Below are 12,305 nucleotides of genomic sequence, written 5' to 3'. Positions count from 1 at the left end.
GTTCTTATGTCTAGGTCTTTAATCCACTTCGAGTTGATTTTTGTTACTGGAATGAGGCAGTGATCTAGTTTCATTTTTTTGCATGTAGTGAAGCTACATTTCTTAACATCAAAGTAGATCTGTAGTTCAGTGCAGTAATTCTTACCATCCTCATACTACCATCACCCAGGTCAAACTCCTCTCCCTTTTCATAGGTGTGCCTGGAGATTATGTCTGGTAGTTTCATTTGGCAGTGCTTTGCCATGTAACTAATTGGTAGAAAAGCAATTTTACCATAAAGGAGAAAAGAATGAAAAATAAACAGCATCCAAAAGGATATAATGAAACATGACTCATATGACAACAACACTGTGGAAGAATTGATTTTCTTTTTCAGTTGAAAAGAATGAAAAAGAGATACTCTGTAAGGATATCCTGACACATGATATGTTAAGTGCATGCTATGTTAATAAGTAAAAAATTCAAAATATTTTAGCATTGACATATTGCAAAAGATACAAATACAAAATACTTGAATATGTTCAGAACTGTATATATTCATGGCAATATTGTGTAACATATTGTTTTTTCTTTGTGTTTTATATTGATACATAAGGCATTTGTCTTCTAAGTCTTTTGTTTGTTGCTGGTAGACATTTTGGGGTAAATTTTCTATATTCAAGTGAAATGAAACCAAGCTCAAAACTAGCTTAAATACGTTAAATAAAGTCAGCTGAAGGTGGTTAATTAGTCAGTTGGGAAGTAAAACCAAATCATCAACCAGTTAGTTTTCTCTGCTGGAAAATTTGCCTTTCTGCCAATTACTTATGAAACAGTACTGCTTGAACAGTACTAGGTAGTTCTGGGGGAAACTACCCAGAACCAGCCTGTGCAGGCTCCAAAGGATATCTTTTAGTCCTTGTTTCTTAGCTGTCTGTTGTCAACATAGTTTTAAGGGTTGTATCAGATTGTGTATTTCTTCTTCTCTTCAAATATTTCCTTTCTTTTTCAGTTTAAAACATTGAGTTCCTAGGAAGACCTACAGAACCACTGCTCTGCCCACTCTCACCCACATTCATTCTACTCCACCATGCTTGTCATCATAGAATCTTTCTGGCAGGCTAGGCATGTTATCTATTCCATGCTTCTTCTTCTTCTCTCTCTCTCTCTCTCACTTTTATCATAATGAGAATTTATTTCTTGTGTTAGAAGACATTAGTTGATTAAAAATCATCCAAACACTCTAGGTTTGTTGTAAAAGACATTGAATGAAAATAATTCTAAGGAAACTATAAATGGGGTTTTTCTTAAGTATAATAAAACTGCTTTCTAGACCATCACTGAGCATTTGAGGAATCCCTGTGAAGATCATATAGAAGATCATATAGAAGACAAATAAGCCCACCACTGCCATTATACATCATAGTACTGAATTTTCAGTTTTTTTAAAATTTCATTTTTTAAAAATAGCTTATGCATTTAACTGAGGTAATATTAGGATCTCCATCAAGTATTGCCACCATAGGGCACTACTGCCAAACCATAGTCCATTGTGATTCCATCAGCTTTCAGGAGTTATTCCAGGCTTTTCTGTTATTCCTTTCCTGGATGACTCTTCACAGGATAGTCATATTGTCAGTCCCCTCCTCACCTCAGTTTCCTCAAATCTGGACTCAAAGATTGTTTTCTTCTATTTTGATAACCATTTCTAATATTTCCAGCCATTACCACATCAATGTTTCATATTTATCTTTTCTTTTTAATATTTTCTTGCCATCATTTTTTGTTTGTTTTCCCCTATTTCCTCAACTAAAATGAAAATTCTTTTAAGCTAAAAGCATTTTGAAAATCTCTGTTTACCACAGAGTCCTCAGTACCTTGTTCACAGAAGGTGCATTCAAATATTTTCTGAATGAATATCTGAATGAGTAAATAAATAAAATGTTTCTGGAAGGCTATATAGGAAACTGGAACTAGTATTGGCTTTGGAGAGGAAATGTGCAGCCACTGGTTAGGTGGAAGACCTTTCATTGTATATCCTTTTGTAATGAAATATAATGAAATTATGCAAATTGTATAATACAGTATTAAAACTTGTATACATTGATTCAAAGATTAAAAAATATTACTTGAACTGGCAGCCACTACTGAAGCAATCATCCTAACTGGCTTAAGATTTGTGTGTGTGTGTGTGTGTTGCCAACCCAATTATAATGGATGTTCTAGTTTTCATTTATATTTCTGTTAATGAGTAGAGTTGAGGACATATAATTTATTTTAGAATCATGCACATTTTCTCTGAACCATGCACACATACTTTGCTCATTTTTTATTATGTGATTGCCTTTCCTTAATGATTTGGAGGCAATCCAAACATTAATGACAGGAGTCACAGTGTATATTCCCATTTTCTGTATGCCTTTGACTTTGCCGATAATAGTTTTTTAAATGCATAAATTCATGATTATATGTAGCTTAACTTTATTCATTTTTTTAGAAAATAATTTTCCCCTTGAAATAATTGAAATTATCTATATACTTTAAAGATTTGGAATTTCTATTATGAAACTGTGCTTGGGTATTTGACTCATGCCAACTCTTTTTTCTTCTGTTTTTGATGTGTTTATTGAACAGTTTATGTCTTACAATGTACTGAACTTATTTTTTATGTTAAGTTAGATGAAAGTTAGTTTTATTTTATCTTTCACAGAATGAGATTTTATAATTATTTCTTTCCCTGTTTTCTGTTTACTAACGCATTTCTTTTTATAATCTTAGTCCCTTTTAAATTTATTAGCATTTTTGTGTTTATCTAATTTCTTGGTTTGAATGCCTTCTTAAAAGTTAATGAAAACTGAAATTCTTCCTCTGAGTCCTACTTTTACAGTATTTTAGACTTGGTACATTTTCATTATTGTTTATTTTCAAAAGTGTCTACAGAGTACGATAGCCTTTCTTTTTGACATAAAATTTCCTACTGGGAGAGTTTTTTGATTTCTGGTTTGTTATTAATTCAGTCTTTTCTTTTTGAGATATATTGATATTTTCTTATGGCTTAAAAATTGCCAAAATTTGAAATTATTCTTTCATATAAGGTTTTATTTTATCTCTCTTATTTACTAGTTTATTGGTCTCTGACTGACTGAAACAATACTAAAAGGAATCACCAAAGGCCTCATATAGCCAAACCATCCTGACAAAAAAGAGCAAAAGTGTGAGTTGTATCAAATTCCCAGGCCTCAACTATGCTGCAAAGCTATTATAATCAAACAATGTGGCAGTGGAACAAAAACAAACACACAGAGAAATAGAACTAAAAGTTCAGAAATAAACCTGTGCATCTATGAACAGTTAATCTATGTCAAATGAGCTTGTAGTATACACTGGAGAAAAGAGAATTTCTCCCACAAATGGTATTGGACAATTTGGACAGTCAGATGCAAAAGATTGAAACTAGATCACTAGCTTACATCTTACAAAAAATTAACTCAAAATGGATTAAGGAAATTAATATAAGACCCCAAACTATAAGTGTCTTAAAGAGAAAAATAGCCAAATGATCCATGACATATGCTTCAGAGGTGTCTTTGGGGATTTGTCTCCAATAACAAAAGAAATGAAGGAAAATATAAATAAATGGGATTTTATCAAATAAAAAAACAGCTGCACAGTGAAAGAAACTGTCACTAAAAACACACCCTACCAAGTAGGAGAAAATATTTGCATATCAGACATCTGACAAAGGGCTGATATCTAATTTATATAATGAACTCATTTCCAATAATAATTTTAAAAAAGGACAGGCAAGCTAAATAGATACTTCTCTGAAGAAAATATGTGAATTGTCAATAGGCACATAAATAAATGCTCATTTCCCCTTCCACCAGAGAAATGCAAATTAAAATCATAATGACATATCATCTTATAACCTTTAAAATTGCCCACATAAAAAAGGCCAGAAACAACAAGTATTGATAAGGATGTGGAGAAAAATCAGTCTTGTATATTGTTAGAGGAAATGTAAACTGGTCAAGCCCCTATGGAAAACAGTATGGAGATGTCTCGATATATTCAAAATAGATCTGCCATATGACCCAGTAATTGCAATTCATTTCTAAGAACATGAAAACACCAATATGAATGTATATATGCACTCTGCTTACAATTGTAGCCCTATTTACAATAGCCAAGTTATGGAAACAGCCTTTGTGTTCAAGAACAGAAGAGTGGATTAGAAAATGGAATAATACTCAGCTATTTAAAAAAAGAAAAACAATTGTTATCATATGCAGCAACATGGACGGAACTGGAGATGGTATTGCTAAGCAAAATAATTCAGAAGCAGAAGACAAATGGTGGATGTTTCACTTAATCTAAAGAATATTAGAGAAACATACCAAAGGGTCAAACAAGCCAAACCAATAACAAATCCTTGGCATCTGACTGCAAAACTGAGGCAGCCGGAAGGGGAGAGTGGTGGAGGTGGAGGTGAGGGAGCAAAGAACTCAATGGAGCATGTAGAGAATTACTGGGGCTTCTGTGCTAGGTATGTCTTAAGAATATGAACTTGTAATCCTTGAAGCAAATCAAGTATTTTAAATGTTTATTATTTCAGTAAACACAATGGGGGGAATAACGCATGGTAATCATGCAGAATAGTCTTTAATTGGGAAGGATTGACTATGAAAAAGGGTTCAAGGAACAACTGAGATAGAAAAAGGCACAAAGTGACATAAAAATAAACTTATTTTTAAAAAAAGGGTCAAGGAATTGTTTGAGACATGGATTATGTTTCCTGTCTTTGAAAATTACTTCAATAAAAAAAAAAATAAGACCAAAGCAAAACCAAACAAACATAAAATAAAACCCAAAATACATCAAATGTGTGCCCCCAAACTATAGAACAACTGGCAGGCTTTGGTTTCATACTCGTTTCTATTTGGCACCAAACTGTTCCCTTTCATTAGAATGTATAGACTCCCAATGATCACCTCAGACCCTGAGGCTGTGCCTGGAACTCTGGTAGATGTCATCTCACTACAAATCCGCCTAGTTTAGGTGCATGTTACCACTTCCTGGTCCTCAAGAGGCTTAGGTTTGTAATGACTACCAGCCAACCATGTCACTGCATGAGGAGCTTCATAGGCAGGGCACAGAGTGGTGCATCAAAAAGTCACTGAAATGTACTTCACCTAAAATTAAGTGCTAAGGAATAATAATGGGGCTTTTATGCTACATCCATGTTTTCCTTTCCATTAAATCTCAGATATGCTGTTTGCTTTGGTGTCCTTAGTTCAGGCTGCTTTGAAATCCATAGGGGGAAAGAAACCCTTCATTAAGTTCAGCAGCACAGCCTGGCAATGCTGCAGTGCTCCTATTTGGTTTTCCTTTTGTAAATATTTGTGCTCTCTAAGGCTAAGGAGTGGCCTGTGCTAGAGACTAAAATATCCCCTTTTATAAGCCCTCCAGGTGCAGCAAGGAAAGCCTGACCTCTCACCCTGCCCCTGCAGTGACCTCAACCTCACTCCTGTGGACCACCCTCTAAACTGCACCAAATGCAAACCCATGATCACCTCTCCAGGTTGACTGCTGAATAGCAGGAGATGAACCTGAAATTGAATGGTTACTGCAACCCAGATTTTTCAGTTGAAAGAGTGAAAGTTATTTAGCTTTTGTTGCCACCTTCAAGCTTGTTAATGAAAAGATGGGAAAACAATATTGGCAGCAGTGAGATTCAGTTTGTTCAGAAGTGGAGACATTTATAGAGTTGAAACAGCAGACACATAGAAAAGTAAGATATGTGATAAGACCAATAATAGAAAATTGCAGAATTCTTAAAGAAATAGTATTGCTTTTCCTGCATGGTCCACCCATCTCACTTTTCAGATGTCTGCTTTTCAAAAGAGGATCATGATGGAAATGTTCATCCAAAATAAGAGATCAGATGGAGGCCTAATTGTCTCCCACTGCTAATGCCAGTTTACGTGTACCTAAGGGAATTTTGCTTATTCATTAAAAGTTTATACAGCTTTTATTGTACTGCATATTTCAGGTATTTGGTTTATTCATGTAGTTTTAAAATTTTCAATTTTACACCTGTAAATTCACTTTTTAATTTTCTAAATTCTTGTGCTCATGTCAGAGCTGTGGCATTTCATACATCTCTCAGTTGTCAGTTACATAAAGCACTATCTAGCTTATATAACTATCAGGAACACTTGAAGTAATCTTCATGAAACAATATGAAAATATTTTTCAATTACATGCATTTCAAAATAAACATCTTAGACTTTTGTTGGAAAATCAAAGCATCAAAGAAGCAATTCATCTTTCTAACTTTAATTATGTTACAAATATTGAAACGGCAAAAATAGGGAATGAAAACATATAGGATTAGATGTGTTTCTAGTGAGCAAAAACATTGAATTTAAAAATGCAAAAAAAATTGATAAATGTGAGCTGAAGATGATAAATAGAAAATAGAACCTTAAAATATCTTGTCATATTCTGAACTTATCCAAGGGGTAATATTGTAGGTCACAATTGCCTACCACTTTGCATAACAATTAGAAATTAATAACAAAAGGATAAGGTAAAAAACAAAAAACCTGCCCAAAAGTCAAAATCCATAAAAATTTAAAAACATTTATTTTATGCATATATCAGTGCATCTTATTTATCCAGTCATCTGTCAGTGAGCAGTTAGATTGCTTCCAGATCTTGGATATTGCATATAAAGCTGCAGTGAACATGAGGGCATCTATCTTTTCAACAATAGAATACAATGCAGCTAGTAAAAAAAAATGAAAGCATGCCTTTTGCAGCAACATAGATGAGTGAGTCTGAGTGAAGTAATTCAGCTGAAGAAAGACAAACACATGACTTCACTCATGTGGTATAGAGACACTAAGGAATTGAATTAAATCAATAAAACAAAAAAAATTTTTTATATTATAACACCAAGTTAATGGTTACTACAGGGGAAGGAGGGAGAGTGGTTAGTAAATGGAGTAAAGGGGGGGCCAATTGAATGATGAAGGATACAGTTGGACTTTTAGTGATTAAATTGAATATGGATGCTGACATAAATTGATATACACCTGAAACTTATGTAATGTTATTTTGCAGTTTTACTTCAATAAAAATTATCTGTAGATTGAGGGGAAAAAACCACAGTTACATAGATTTATGCAATAGTAGATTATCTACCCATCTCCATTTCTCTGGGATAGTGTTTGTGGAAGGGAGAGTGGTTGATACATCAGGCTGACTTCCTGCTCTTTTCCCCAGAATTCTCCCAATGGTTGGAAAGGTTTAATCCCTTCCATTTTATTCTGCACTTTAGTAGCACTTTTACTAAATACCCAGCATTTACCACTTCAGCCTTCCATTTGATCGGATAATAGAGAAGGAATTCTGACAGTTTTTCTCAAGACAAAGATGAACTTTGCTGCAAAATTCTATTCTTCAGCTCTTCATTGCTTCAGTCTTGTTATATTACAAAAATTGAGTAATGTAGTAATGAGCATGATGTCCTTTATTCAAAGGAAAGTAATTCATCGATTGGAGGTGTATTGTGCCTCATAGTGAAGCGTTTTCCCTGAGAGATTTTGGACAAGAGGGAGTTTATAGAACATTAGAAGAGGCAGCATGAAAACAGGACACGACTGGGTAGGAGATAGTAGACATTTCTTGGGTAACATAAGTTAGCTAAAGCTGAGTTAGAGGATTCTTACAAGAACAGGGTGACTTAAGTTTAAATTTGTGAAGTGGGCCAGGCCACTAGGGTGACCTTCATTTTATGGTTCCCAATATGCAAATTAACGTTTATCAATGTTTTCCTTTGAATTTCTTTTATATCAATTTCTCATCACCTCTGAAGTAAGTGGGATGGTGGTGGTAGGTGTTATGCTATGCTATAAAAAAGAAAATATTAAAGCCCACTCATAAATTTAAAAAATATCAACTATAAGTACATTTTATTTTGAACAAGAAACATTACACATTCAACAAAAGAAATTAAAGAATATCTAAACAAGAAATCAACAAATTAAGAAGGCGGGGAAGAGAATAGTAAGAAATTAATAAAAGAAGAAAGAAGAAATTTACAAATCATGAAATATTTTTATAAAGATAATAACACAGGTAATGTTAATACCTTAACATTAATGAAATGTTATTTCATTATCTAAGAACAGATATTAAGAATTGTTAAAAGTAGGGATCTCTCTGGTGGCAGAGTGGATTAAAGGGCAACACTATGAAGTTCTCTGAAGCCAATGCAACACCAGTTTGATCCCCGGCCAGGGAGGTGACCCACATGGCACAGCAGACTTCTCCTGTCTCGCCTGCTGCTCCCCTCAGCAGTGTATTTCAGTAGACCTGCCTTTTGTGCTCCCCACTCTCTCCCAGTTCTGTATGTATAAATAAATAAATCTTTTTAAAAAAAGTAGACAAAACAATACAATAATTTGTGACAGTACATTTGAGTGTTAATGTAATGTCAATACTCAGGTATTACATATTGTTAAATAATAAATTTTAAGTTAATCATAATTAAACCGGGGTAGCCATAGACATAGAGAAGAATTGTTCACGGGAGGAAAATACCTTGAGATACATCTTCTTTAAAAGGTACTAACCACTTTTACAGGTCAGTTTTTGATCCATATGAAGCAGTTGTTATAGAAGAAGACAGCTCTTGTAAATACTTAGAAAGAAAAAGCATTCATATTTTTTGCTTCTGTAGTGTAACACATGCAAGATAAAAATATATTTGGCAGTGATTTGAATGAGAGAGAGCAAATATCCTGAACACAACAATGTATGTTCTCACAGTTCTGGAGTCTAGGAACCTCAGTCACTGAACTAAACTTAGGTGTCTGCAGGACCGCTCTCTCTCTCCAGAAGCTCTAAGGAATAATCCCTTTTTTGTCTCTTGCAGCCTATTATGGCATCCTTAGTATGTGATTGCATCACTCAAGCAGTCTCTCTCTGCTCACATAATCTCCTTTTCAGTGTTGTCATCTCTTCCTCTCTTCCTTCCTCTTATAAGGCTACATAGACTGCATTTAAGGCCTAACCTGTAATCTGGAATAAACTCTTCATTCCCAGATTGTGAAATGGGAAGGTAACTCAGTGAGACTCCAGTCTTACATTCCTGGGTAGAAGCCGAGGGGTTACATGTGGTATCAGCAACAGCAACCCCAAAAGCAGTTTCTGGGCAACTGCCTCCAAAAGGCTGAGCTCTGAGTTCCAGCTCTACAGTGAGTGGCAAAGGCAGCCAGAACTGACCCTTGGACTTGAGGAGTTTGTTCTCTTGAAGAGGACCAGGGAGGAATCCACTGTTGCCTACAGTAGAAGTCAACAGTCAAGTAGTCAAGTCAAGTAGGCTTGTCAGAAGGGCTATCTCCCAGGTCAAAGTATGAAGACAGGGAAAGTGAGGATGCCCAAAAGCTTTATTTTGAAGCCCCCAATTCATGAAAGATCAGAATTAGCTGGGGTTTAATTTGAATGTGGTGAATTTCAGCAAATTGGCAACTAGAGTCCATATCTTCCAGTGTAATCTCATGTTTTAAAATCTAGGATGTTGAGGCATAGATTTATTTCTTTATTGTACTTTTCCTGATGGTTTTATATTTTGTACTTTTAATATAAAAATATTTTACTACTTTTATTATAAAATTTTAGTGTGTTAGAGTTGGATCCTGGAAGACAAACACTGAATTTAAGTATCTTAGAAATGAAAGAGACTTTTCATGCTTCACTTGGGATAAAAAATTGATTTGAAACCAGCATAGACAAAGAATATAGCTCAGGGAGCAGGAATTTTTAGTTTCCTCCTTCTGTGCTGTATGAGGATGCATCTAGGGAATGGTGATGGTTGGCTCACTATTTGAAGAGCATTGTCAGGTTTTTGTCCTTTTCCCTGTTAGAATAGTCACTCCATGTCCCAGAAAAAACGTGTTACTATGGGGCTTTTGTGCCTCAGAAAGTTATGTTACCCAAAGCTTAATGTCTGGGTTCTGAGTTGTTAAATATTTGGTGATTCATATTTATGTAACTACTGTCTTCTGTGCTTATATACCATAAATTATGATACAGCTCCTTCTGTGCCTATTTTAAGACCTAGGAATTTCTCATTTATGTCACTTACAGGCTTTCCATGTGCAGGTGTTTTCCTGGGTTATTAATGCCTGATCTCTGGCCTAAAACTACCATCTAACTCCATTCTTATATTTCCTAATTCATTATTTGACATTTGTAGATAGCTGTCCTATCACTACTTCCCTGAAAATCATTTGTACATCTTAGCGCTTATTTGTTCATTAAAGCTGTGTCGTGTTCATTACAGTGAGGCTCAATGTATTGGCATCTGCCTTAATTCTTTATTTTAACTTTTTAAAAATTTATTTTTACATCATTATTCATTTTGTACATTTGTTCCATCTCAGTTTAGACCCTGTGAGCTTTCTACCACCAGTTCACTCATGTGCCATCACCATAATCCTGTGGCTTGATTCTTAATTCGCTTTGTTGTCCTTTATTTTCAGCTACGTTTGCTGTTTATACCTTCTTTTGACTCCTACAGCTTCCTAAAACTCTAATCTAGGATCCGGTATCTCCCCTCCACCCCCATTTCATATATTGAGTTACTTTGATATTTCCATTCTTATTAATCCTCTAACCAAGACTAAGTGTTATTGGGTAGAGTTGATAATCATTTCAAGGACACTGAGAGAATCTTCCAAACTCCATACTTTCTAGCTGGGAATGTTATCATTGAGGAGTCATTTCCTTTGGCACCTATCTATAAAGTCACCTTGTGATCATTTACTAAAAAAGAAACAAGGAGACTATGAATTATGGACAACTCAACATGAAAAAATAGTCTAATAGAAAAATCGGCTGAATTGAACCTATTATACAACCTTATGGTTTAGGAATGCTTTGTCTCAACTTCAAAAGCTTTATCATAATTTGTTTTATCATTTACAAATTTAGAATGAAAGGGCATCTTAGCTTTTTTGAAGGTACTAGTCATGGTGAGTTTGAGGATAAAATTAATTATACTTATTGTAGGAGTTTGAGTAAGAGGAAACATGAAGAAATAGACTTTTTCCTCTTAATAATGTTGAATATCTATAATAAATCCTGAAATTCATCACTGTTACTCAACCTCACGAGATTCATATTATATGTCCAGCTTAGTGGTAGGTCTTGGAAATATAGAAGAAAGCAACCTGAACTTTCTTGAAGGTTTTACTTTTGAATGTATTCTGGTAGGAGAGAAACACAGAAGTAAACAAACAAAAAGAATAGAAACTAAGTCAGGTAAATGATGTTAAAAATTAAGGAAATAAAACTGAGTACTCTCGTGGTGATTAGAAGTGGCTACGAACTGAATTAGATCATCAGGAAAGCTCTCTCATTGGAGCTTGTTTTTGAGCTGAGAGTTGAATAAGAAGATACCAGCTATGAGAAAAATCTAAGGCAGAAGCATTCTGAAGAGTGAAAGAATAGCATGCAGAGGTCCAAACATGGGAAGGAGCGCACTGTGCTCAGGATCAGGAGAAAAGCAAGTGTGACTGAAGAAGGAGGGAGACAGTCATGAGAGATGAAATCATAGGAAGGTAGACCATTCATAGGATGCTGGAAAGTGATTTGGGGAGTTTATTATTTTAAACGAGTTGGCAAGCTCCATTGAAGGACTTTACTTAAGTAGAGTTAGAACATGATAGGATTTACTCTTGAAAGAGATCACTAGGACTGTTGTGTTGAATGTATTGTGGAGGGCTAGAAAGCAGCTGTTGAGTAGATAATCAGAATCTAAATAGAGATGATGATGTTGTAGACTAGGATTGGTATAATGGAATTGACTGTGTGAACATTTTCAAAATCCTACTGAAATTAGATCAGGTGGCTAGGAAGAGAGTGCCTTCATATATGTGAATCAGCAAACTACAGGTCTCAACATGCCTTCTGTCGCCTATGAGCAATGATGCTTTTCTTCCCCTCTGGTGGAATTGAGGGGGTCATATAAATTTGATTTAGGAGGTTGTTAGCTTGGGATTTGGTAAAGTGCATGTGGGTCTCATCATGAAGGCACTCTCTAGTCTGTTGTTTGTTTTTGAATAAATCTGTTTTGTTGTTGGAACAACTGAATGCTTTTGTTTGAGGTCAACAGCTGGATGTGGCTGGTCTTAGGATTTAGATTTAGAATGTTATCACTAGATGTAGACAGAAGAAGAGGAATTAAGGATAGTTTAATGTCTTTGCTCATGCAGCTGAGTCAGTTGTGGTATTATACCCAAAAGGGAGAGATG

Source organism: Condylura cristata, unplaced genomic scaffold (genome assembly GCF_000260355.1).
Source record: "Condylura cristata isolate star-nosed mole 26May11 unplaced genomic scaffold, ConCri1.0 scaffold00017, whole genome shotgun sequence".
Taxonomy (NCBI): domain Eukaryota; kingdom Metazoa; phylum Chordata; class Mammalia; order Eulipotyphla; family Talpidae; genus Condylura; species Condylura cristata.
This window is presented reverse-complemented; position numbering follows the sequence as displayed.